We start from the raw sequence: 9030 nt of genomic DNA, 5'->3' as shown, positions 1-9030 counted from the left end.
TAACTAACTAGCCAAAAACCGTTAGCGTACTGCTAAAATCTTAGCTAAATTCCAAATCAGCATAAAAAACTCAAAGCCCAAATTTGCCACAAAAAAACTTAGTTACTATCTGAACTCCAAAATAGCCTAAAATTCTTCAGTGAACTAAATAGTCAAAAACTTGAACCTGTTGCTACATTAGAAGCAGAACTCTAAATTAACCTTTAAAGCCCCTAAACTCTAAATTAGTCTAAAAAAAAAACTCGAGTTGATAACAAATTAGCGGAAAATGTTAGCGTGTTACTAAAATATTAGGTAAAGTCCAATTTTTATTTTTTATTTTTACGTGCCGAAAAAGAATCATTAATGTGTGAATGCTTACTAAGAATTCGCACAATCAATGCTAATTAAGTAATCCTTACTTTTAAAAATTACTGTTATTTTATTTTTCTTCAGCCAGAGAGCCACCACGGAGAGATGTGGTTCTGGAGCCGTAGGTTCTAGGACGTAGTTTCTGCAGAACAGGTGTAATGTATCAAAATATTAGCCTCTGAGTTCTGGGCGGACTGTTGGTACGGAGTAAGCTTGCACAGATTTCCCATCATTCCTTTTGTTACATTCTCTCCCGCCAGCTTACAGCCTCCAACAGCAGTTAGCAACTAATACGCTCTTTTTAAAACTGCTTTTTTTGCCTGTTTGCTCCTGATTCACTATGATTTGAAAAAAATCAGCTTAATTTTTATTAGTAAAGGTCCTATATCAACAGAAACATTCCATATGAACATATTAAAAACATGATTTTCATTGGACGTTAATGCTCATCTGCTCCAAAACTAACTCCAGTTTAATTGACATTCACCGTCAGAATTTAGGTGTGATGGCCTTTAGTGTCTTTGCTCCCTCATTGGCCAGCAGTCCAATCCTTGCTTATCATTACATTGCATTATGTAATAATAGAGGTCAGGGAGCAGGACTGTGCCAACAAGGGCATTCTGCATGCATGAGCGTTTCTGCTTACATCTGTAGTTGGGTTTATGCACCTGCTTATTTATAATAACAGATGAGGGGTGGGGGGGTGGAGGTATGTAAGTACATGTCTGTCTGCTTACTGTAAGGGTTTAATGAAGCACTCTTAACTAAGCACATGTCCCCAGGCATGAGCAACTCAAGGGCAGGGCTGCTGGGGCTCGCATGAGTACACAGCTAAAAGACCGCCTCGGTTACACTCACCGAAGACGGCAAACATCCCGTTTTATCAGCCATCCTACTCCTATAATCCCACTTTTATTGGATTGCCTGATACTGCGTGGTGTTTGGAGGTTGAGCTTTTTATTTTTTTTTTTCCATTGTTGCCAACCCACACATGTACCAGCGATACACACACAAAATCCGGCTCGACTTCGACTAGGGGGGCTCAGCCAAGTGTGGCTGGATGTGCAGTTGATATTTCATGAAACCAGATCAATGCTCTTCTCATCCAACTTCAGAATTGCCTTTTTATTGTTATAGATCAAACAGAAAGAACTGGTGGTTGGCGAGAGCTTGATGAAAAGCCATCCGAAGCGTCTCTATTATGTCTCTGTTGTGTTCGGCTGTTCTTTTCAGCCAATGTAAACATGTACGTGCACACAGCTGCGTCAAGAAACTCGTTTTCCAAAACTCTCCATTAAATGCACTTTTCCATCAAGCCTGACTTCCTCTTTGTCCCTCTTGTGTTTTTCATGTGCATTTAATACTGTTTACACATCCACTCTGATGAAAATTGTGTTTTTGACATATTCTTGAGGAATTTTTCCGATGATGAAAAACATTTTTGCCTATATTCAAATCTGGTGCAGACACAAAAAATCTTGTAGCTTTGATATAGAAGCTACAATGGGCGGAGCTTCTTCCCTATTCTGATGGATCCACTGATAGACGAATAGATCCATCCAATCCTCGTCTGATTTGGCATCTGCTATAAAATTGGATGCCTGGATAGCTCCAATATTGCTCGCCATTTTTGTTGCACCGGTAAAGTTAGGTTGTGATTACAAGGGGCTGAAAGCTAGCGAGAGAGCACGTAAACGGATAGATGACAGTCCCACCCACAACTCAGAGGCGAAGTAATAATGAATTACTGCTGCTCTGCAGACACTATGTCCAAGAAAATTAGTTTTTTTAAATTTTTTTAAATCTGTAAAATAATATTTAAAAGCTCGTTGTGAACACTTTAAAAATCGATTAAATAATGGGACTGTAAGAAGTGAATAGTTCTGTAATTTGTTGAATTTAAAAATATTCGTTTTTATGAAATTACATTTTTGAGTTAAGTAACCCATCAACTCCAAATTGTATTATGAGAAAAACTAATTATTTTAAACGGAACAGCGTTTAACTCTTTACAGTGTATGAAGTCGTTCATGTTAACTATGCCTGAATTATTTCACGTTTATGTTGCATGAATATTAGTGCTGGGCGGATTGATCCAAAAATATTGATAGTTGGTATCAAAATCGGATCGATACCGGCCAGCAGATATCGATATTTCCACTCTCGTTTGAAACGTTTCTGTGTCAGCAAAAAAGAGCTGAGTCGCTGCCTCACTCACACCAGTCCTGTGAGATCTCGGCAGCAGCAGCAGATAAACGGCATGTACTGTTCATTCTATTTCCACTCTATTTAAATACGGAGTTTTTTATTTATTTATTTATTTTTTTTTAACTTTTCACCGTTTTTTTCTATTTAAAGGCTAAGAAGTTACAAATTATTTATATTTCTACCAGTTCTTTTCTTATTGTTAAACAATTTGATTTCTTTTGGTTTGATGTCGGTATTCCATTCAATTCTTCACTTTTTATTTAATTTCAAGAAGTTTCCATTTACTTGAAAATATTGTCTTAATTCTGTTTTTATGCTTATCAAGTAAAATCACTCACAATGACTAAAAACAATAGAGATTTCGAGGTTCATGTCAAATCCATTGCATTTAAAAACATATTGGTGTCAATATTGGCGATATTTACCGGTATCGGATCAGTATCGCCAATCCCTGATGAATATCACTCTGAAGTGTTTCACTCGGTTTTCTGATTTTGAAAAAAACTTTTTGGGGAATTTGAGTAAATTAAAAACACAAAATTAACAAATTTAATAACAATAACAAACAACCATGTAACTTAAGTTAGCAGTCTTGCTTCTTTGCTGTGACTCTTGTCTTTGTGTGTTATTTCCCTCAGCTGCCAGGTTGCATTTAAATGATTAAGTTGTCAAAATGCCCGAGCTTCAACCTTGAAGTAAAGGACAGTGTAACCAAGGCTGTAATGTAAATCAGAATAACGTATAGACGAACTGTCGATGAGGAAAATTATGATCGGAGGCAGAAGGCAGAAAAGAAGGTTGAGAAGGGAGAGCACGAGCAGGATGGAGATCAAAGTGAGCTGGCGGCGTGTGTTGAATACCAATAGCCCGACTTGGGGGCAAGCGACGTATGTGTGAATGCTGCATGCTTATGACAAACCCTTGTTTTAGGGGACAGCTTTTTTGGATGAAAGCTTCTGGATTTATGCTTGGAACTAAGTTTCAAGTTCAACCAGAAGTGTAAAAAGTCAGAGAAGAGTCTTTACCGGTATCCTCTATTCAGAAACCCTGAACACTGCAGGGCTCTGTCAGCAATAGAGCTGCCACGATTAGTCGACTAATTGACTAATAAAATAGTCGGCGACTAATTTAATAGTCGATTAGTCATTACTTTATATTATATAGAATCAGAGTGTGGTAAAGTCAAAAATTATTATGGCATTATGTTAACTATATGGACTATTTTGGCATTTATTACGGATTTTTAGGCTAATTTGGAGTTTAGCTAACACTTCAACTGCATGCTAGCTATTTTGGCTAATTTAGGCTTTTTTTTGTTTGTTTTTTTAGGATTTTTAGAGTTTAGCTAATATTTCAGCTGCATGCTAGCTATTTTGGCTAATTTAGGCTTTTTTGTTTTCTAGGCTAATTTAGACTTTAGCTAATATTTTGCCATTCTAGCTATTTTGGCTAATTCAGGCTTTTTTGTTTTTTAGGCTAATTTGGAGTTTAGCTAATACTTCAACTGCATGCTAGCTATTTTGGCTAATTTAGGCTTTTTTAGGATATTTTGGAGTTAAGCTAAAATTTCAGCTACATGCTAGCTATTTTGGCTACATTATCATTTTTTAAAACATTTTGTTGGCTAATTTGGAGTTTAGCTAATATTTTGGCTACATGCTAGCTTTTTTGGCTAACTTAGCCTTTCTTCCATTTTTTTAGGCTAATTCGGCATTTAGCTAACATTTTAGCAGGCTATTAGCTTCAGTGTTTTCCACTATCAGCTTCAAGGTTTTTAGTTATCAATTTCTGCATCTTCAGCGGCCAAATTCAGCTTACAGCATTCACACTAGCATTATCCCAGGTGATGCAATATATTAAGTTTTTGGTTAGTTTAAAGCTAATGATGGTTAAGATGTGTGCTTTACATCCACTTTGCGCATGACACGATTATTTGACTAATCAGGAAAAATAATCGCTGACTAGTCGACTATTAAAATAATCGTTTGTGGCAGCACTAGCCAGCAACCTAAAAGGAATATTTTAAACAAAAGTGCAGTCCTTCTTTGTGCTTAATCTATAATTCAGCAGCCACTTTTATCTAAAGTGATTTGCAAAACAACAGCAGCCCTACAAGAATGGCAAGCGCAGCTTGGCAACAGCCCGAAACACAGCTTTAGTTCCTAGCTTTCTTATTTATCGCTTCATTTTTCTGTTGGCTCTGGAGGTGAGTTAGCAGAATGAAAAAAGTCCTTACAATAATTCCAGAAATGACCTGCAACAAACTGGCCTTAATGAGAGAAACATTACACTTTGATTAAAAATAAATCATGAAGACAACAGAGACTTCAGAAAGGAAAACTTGAAGAGAATCCGTTGTGTAACACTTATTCATGCACGTGTGTGTACAGCTATGTTGATGCGCCCACTAACCGTGAAATATCTGGGGAGATGTGTGTGTCCTAATCGATTTTCTCTCTGCCGTCTTCAAGCCTTTCCTCCACCTCAGCCTCAGGAGCCACTTAAAAGAAGAAGTGAAAAAACACCAAATTTGTAGGAGGCCCACGCACGCATGCAGCCTAATCTCACATAGAATAGAAAATCAGTAACATTTCTTAGAACAGTCAGTTTCTCTCTATTGCTTTCCTCCAGGGATGTTCTTTCACTGGCCAAAGTGATTACCAATCAACCCAAGTGGATCCTCAGTCTTGCTTTATTGTGGCTTCCACCGCATCACTTCCTTGTTAGTTTGTATTTTTAAGACAGTTTTAGTGAAGAAAATCAACAAATTCTGATTCACTTTGTTAAAACATTTTTTTCTAAATAAATATAAGTGGGTGTGTCTTTAAGGTCCATATTTCGCATTTTCATGCTCCTCGATTACAGAGATGAGAAAAAAAAAGTATATTTTTGCTCTAAATCAGTTTTACTTCCTGCATTATGCACTTTTCCAGTGCACTCTGTGCGTGCAGAGAGTTTTAGATTCCCCATCAGCATAAAGCAGCGGCTGCTTGTGTCAGACACTCTGTCGGGATGTTTTTCTGGGGAAATGGGGTCACTGCACAGCCATGAGGTTTCTTAGAGGGGCTCGCCAAACTTAAGCCTGTTTTCTGTCTGACGTCACTGTCGCGCTCAGGTGGACGCTTTTTGAAAAGAAGATGAATTCATATAAAGACTGTTTGTATCCGCTATATGATAGAAGATTAGGAGACCGCCAACTAAAGACTCTAAAGTCTCTATATGTAATTAGACTAAAAACCCTTTTTTCGGTAAAAGAGATTATCATATTGAGGAATATATATGTTTTTAATTTTATTTCCACAAAAATAAAAGATTTTGCATAAATGAAAGAAACAAAATGAAGAAAACTCGTTTTTTTGCCCCTTTTACACCAATTGAATAAGCAAAGTAAATTTAAAAAGTATATAAAAAATATTGTAAAAAGTAATAAAATAAATAAATACATAAAAAGGACCAGGAAAAAGAAAAAAAAGAAACGTAAATATCTAAGCATACGGTCCGCGGACCTCATTCGGCCCACCAGATGGTTTAATCTGGCCCAATCATGAAGAGAATCAAATATAAGAATGTTGGGAAAAAAAAAATGTTTCTAGCTTGCCCATTCCTGTACCAAGTCATGGTTATTCCAAGAAATGGCCGCAATGCACAATTTCGCCACTAGGGGAAGCAAAGGAGAAGAAATACTGGCATAACAAGAGATCAAGAAATAAACAGCGTTTCTTTGCAAGCATCTAGGTAAGATGCAGTTTGGTTCCCTGCTAGCCTCACCGCTGTTAAGTTACTTTAAAAAATACCACAATTACCAAAATGTCGTTCTCAAAAAGATAATAATAATAGCTCTAATTATAATAATAATAAATATGTAGGCTACTAGGTTTAGGCATTTTTTCCAACTGAGAAAATAAAAAAAAAAAACAAAGCTACATAACAAGCTGACCATAAGCATAAACTGGACATACAAAGTTTTTCTCCATTGTTGTGATTTAGATTGAGATAAGAAACACGTGTCATTTCATACAGAAATTGAGGCGCTCCCAAAGGGTTCATATATTTTATCTCGCAACTGTAAATGGCCTTTAGGTTTTTTTGTCGTTTACACCACGATGATCTGTTCAGAATGACCCTAACAAGCTTTTTTCCTGAATTTCCTGGAATTAAGCAACAGTCATGTGAAAAAGTTAGGACAGCCTATAAAAGTTTGTATATTTTCCCAAATATTTGGAGACATACACATTTGATCCAATTGATATAACTTAACATTAAGAAACTTTCTATAAAAAGTAATTTTTAAAAGTTTAGACAAAAGTAATCTCTAAATTTAGACACATTTAAGGTCTATTTTATGTCTGTTTAGATGCCACAGAACTGTCTTAATGACGCAATTTCAGCCAAAGGAGCAAAAATAGTTAATAGGAGGCTCAAGCTTTGGCGCCGCTTTTCTTTTTCAGAATCTACTGGAATTACATTGATCGCATTAACAATTGAAAAGTTACAGTAAATCAAAGAACATAAATACTGGAGCTCCGGGGTTGATGGGTTAACTCGTTTTTGAAGGTGATTTTTGATTGTCTCAGATTGGTCCATATTTTGTTTACCTGAATTGAAACATAAATGTCCATCAATTTTGTCCTGAATTTTGGCAAAGAGAAAATCTGGCATCTTTTTAAACAATGTTTTTTTTTTCTTTAATTTTTTTGTATATTGCAAAATTTAGCAGGAAAAGAGCCATTTAGGCTAGTTTTCTACTGATCAAAACCTAGAAGGAGCAGCGTAGAATAGAATAGAATAATTTATTATTAGGGACTCGAGGTCCAAATAACACTATAAAAAAACAAACAGATATTCATACAAAAAATGTCAGCAGTCTTACACTGCTGGGTTTTGTTATTTTAATTTGGGGTTGGATCTTGGTAGTCTTAGTTTGCGGGCTTTGTTTATTTGTTTTCTTAAGGTAGTTTTGGTTAACGAGCTGCTGACTCCAATGGTAGACATGATACGATTCTGATACGTAATGTAAGTACATTTTTATCTTAAAATGTCAGTATGTTTAATTAACTGAATAATGTATTGGATGTATATATGTAGTTACTGCCAATGATGATTCTTATTGCCATTTTCTGTACCATTAAAGTAAATTTTTCCAAATTTCAATCCCCTAATTTCGATGTGCCTCCTTAAGCTCTTGAATCCTTTGCGTTTTATCCACAATGTGTTCCAAATTCCATTAACATCTCCCTCTTACATCAATTTTTAAGTGAAAGGGATTTCTGTGCTTCCTTTGCTCCTGATGGATCGGGTTTTAGAGATGTGCGGTACGTTCCTTCTCATTTCCAGCTCTCTGCGTCTCTGCGCCGTGCCCAGTGGATGTTTATCCACGGCTCTGAGCTCTCGGCTCTCAGTGGACCGGGCCTTCCACCAATCACTCTCTGCTCGAATACCAACACATAAACAGACAGAAGCAGCTCGTGCAAGAGCGAGAAAGCGAAAATGTCAGTCTTTTGTTTTTATTCAAATATGAGGTTTAAAAGAAAATGTTTTCTTGACCTCAAACTGTTCCTGCATTCTGTCACCCAGGAGAAACTCATAAAAGCTCTTAAAAAGAGATATTTGGCAGAACTTTTTTTTTTTTTTAGCCGAATCAAAAAAAAAAAAAGACTGACTGCAATAACAGCTCTGTGTGCAAGTCCTCCCCTCTGCAGAATGTGAATAAGGAATCAGAAGAGGAGCTGCCCCGTGTGGTGTATTATCTTGATACTCTGTTTGATCCTCTCAGGGTGCTGCAGTTCAGACATCTTGACTGACAGCTTCCCCTGCTATGCAGTTTCCAGCTCCGTTTGATGTTTTCCACACGCTGCATCCGTGTTATCCGACATGACTTCCACAACATTGTTTGAGGTCTGTGATGCAAGGTTGCAGTTTTCCTAATCTTTGCTCAGGATTGAGGGGGGAAAAAAACCTATTTGCATGTGAATTACCTTTCCCCTCGTTTCTGATGTCAGGAAGGGATAGTACGCACGGAAAGAGGGCGGGAGAACAGTACATCTCCTTTGAGGAAATAAAAAACAAAAAAACGTGGAACAGGAACCCGTCTGCTGCATCCCTGCAGTGGAAATTGAGTGAGGGAACAAAGTGGGTTAAAGGTTTGAGAGACGGAGGTGTGTGATGGCGTTTGATGGACCTCCCGGAGTTCCCGACAGCCCGTCCCTTTGCTTTCCACCCCACTTTCTCTCTCTGCCCCACTCTAAACTTCCCTGCTTCCTCTCTCTTTCCTCCAATTCATCTGTCTTTCACCCCCCTTTTTTTTTCAAAGCCAGCTGTGTAGTTCTGTTAATGACGTTCAGAAAGCTTGTTGTCAGCAGATCATCCGAGCCGCCAGGGCATGATTACATAAGCTGGTTAACAGAGCAGGCCCTCTGCCGTGTCAACCCCTCATCATTATTAAGAGGAAAAAAAAAACGCATTAAGGGAAAG

General features: G+C 37.3%; 2 long non-coding RNA genes across 5 annotated transcripts in view; both read left to right on the top strand.

Annotated features, from left to right (window-relative positions):
• LOC112158751 overlaps positions 1 to 9030 on the top strand; it is a 354072-nt gene that overhangs the window by 40723 nt on the left and 304319 nt on the right. The gene's annotated exons all lie outside the window — the stretch shown is intronic.
• Positions 6662 to 8630, top strand: LOC118598047. The gene is made up of 2 exons (XR_004947105.1): positions 6662 to 8261; positions 8333 to 8630. It is a non-coding gene; the product is annotated as an uncharacterized LOC118598047 (long non-coding RNA).

This window comes from Oryzias melastigma, linkage group LG23 (genome assembly GCF_002922805.2).
Source record: "Oryzias melastigma strain HK-1 linkage group LG23, ASM292280v2, whole genome shotgun sequence".
Taxonomy (NCBI): domain Eukaryota; kingdom Metazoa; phylum Chordata; class Actinopteri; order Beloniformes; family Adrianichthyidae; genus Oryzias; species Oryzias melastigma.
The sequence above is the reverse complement of the archived record's forward strand: the minus strand, read 5'-3'. Positions and strand labels throughout refer to the sequence as shown.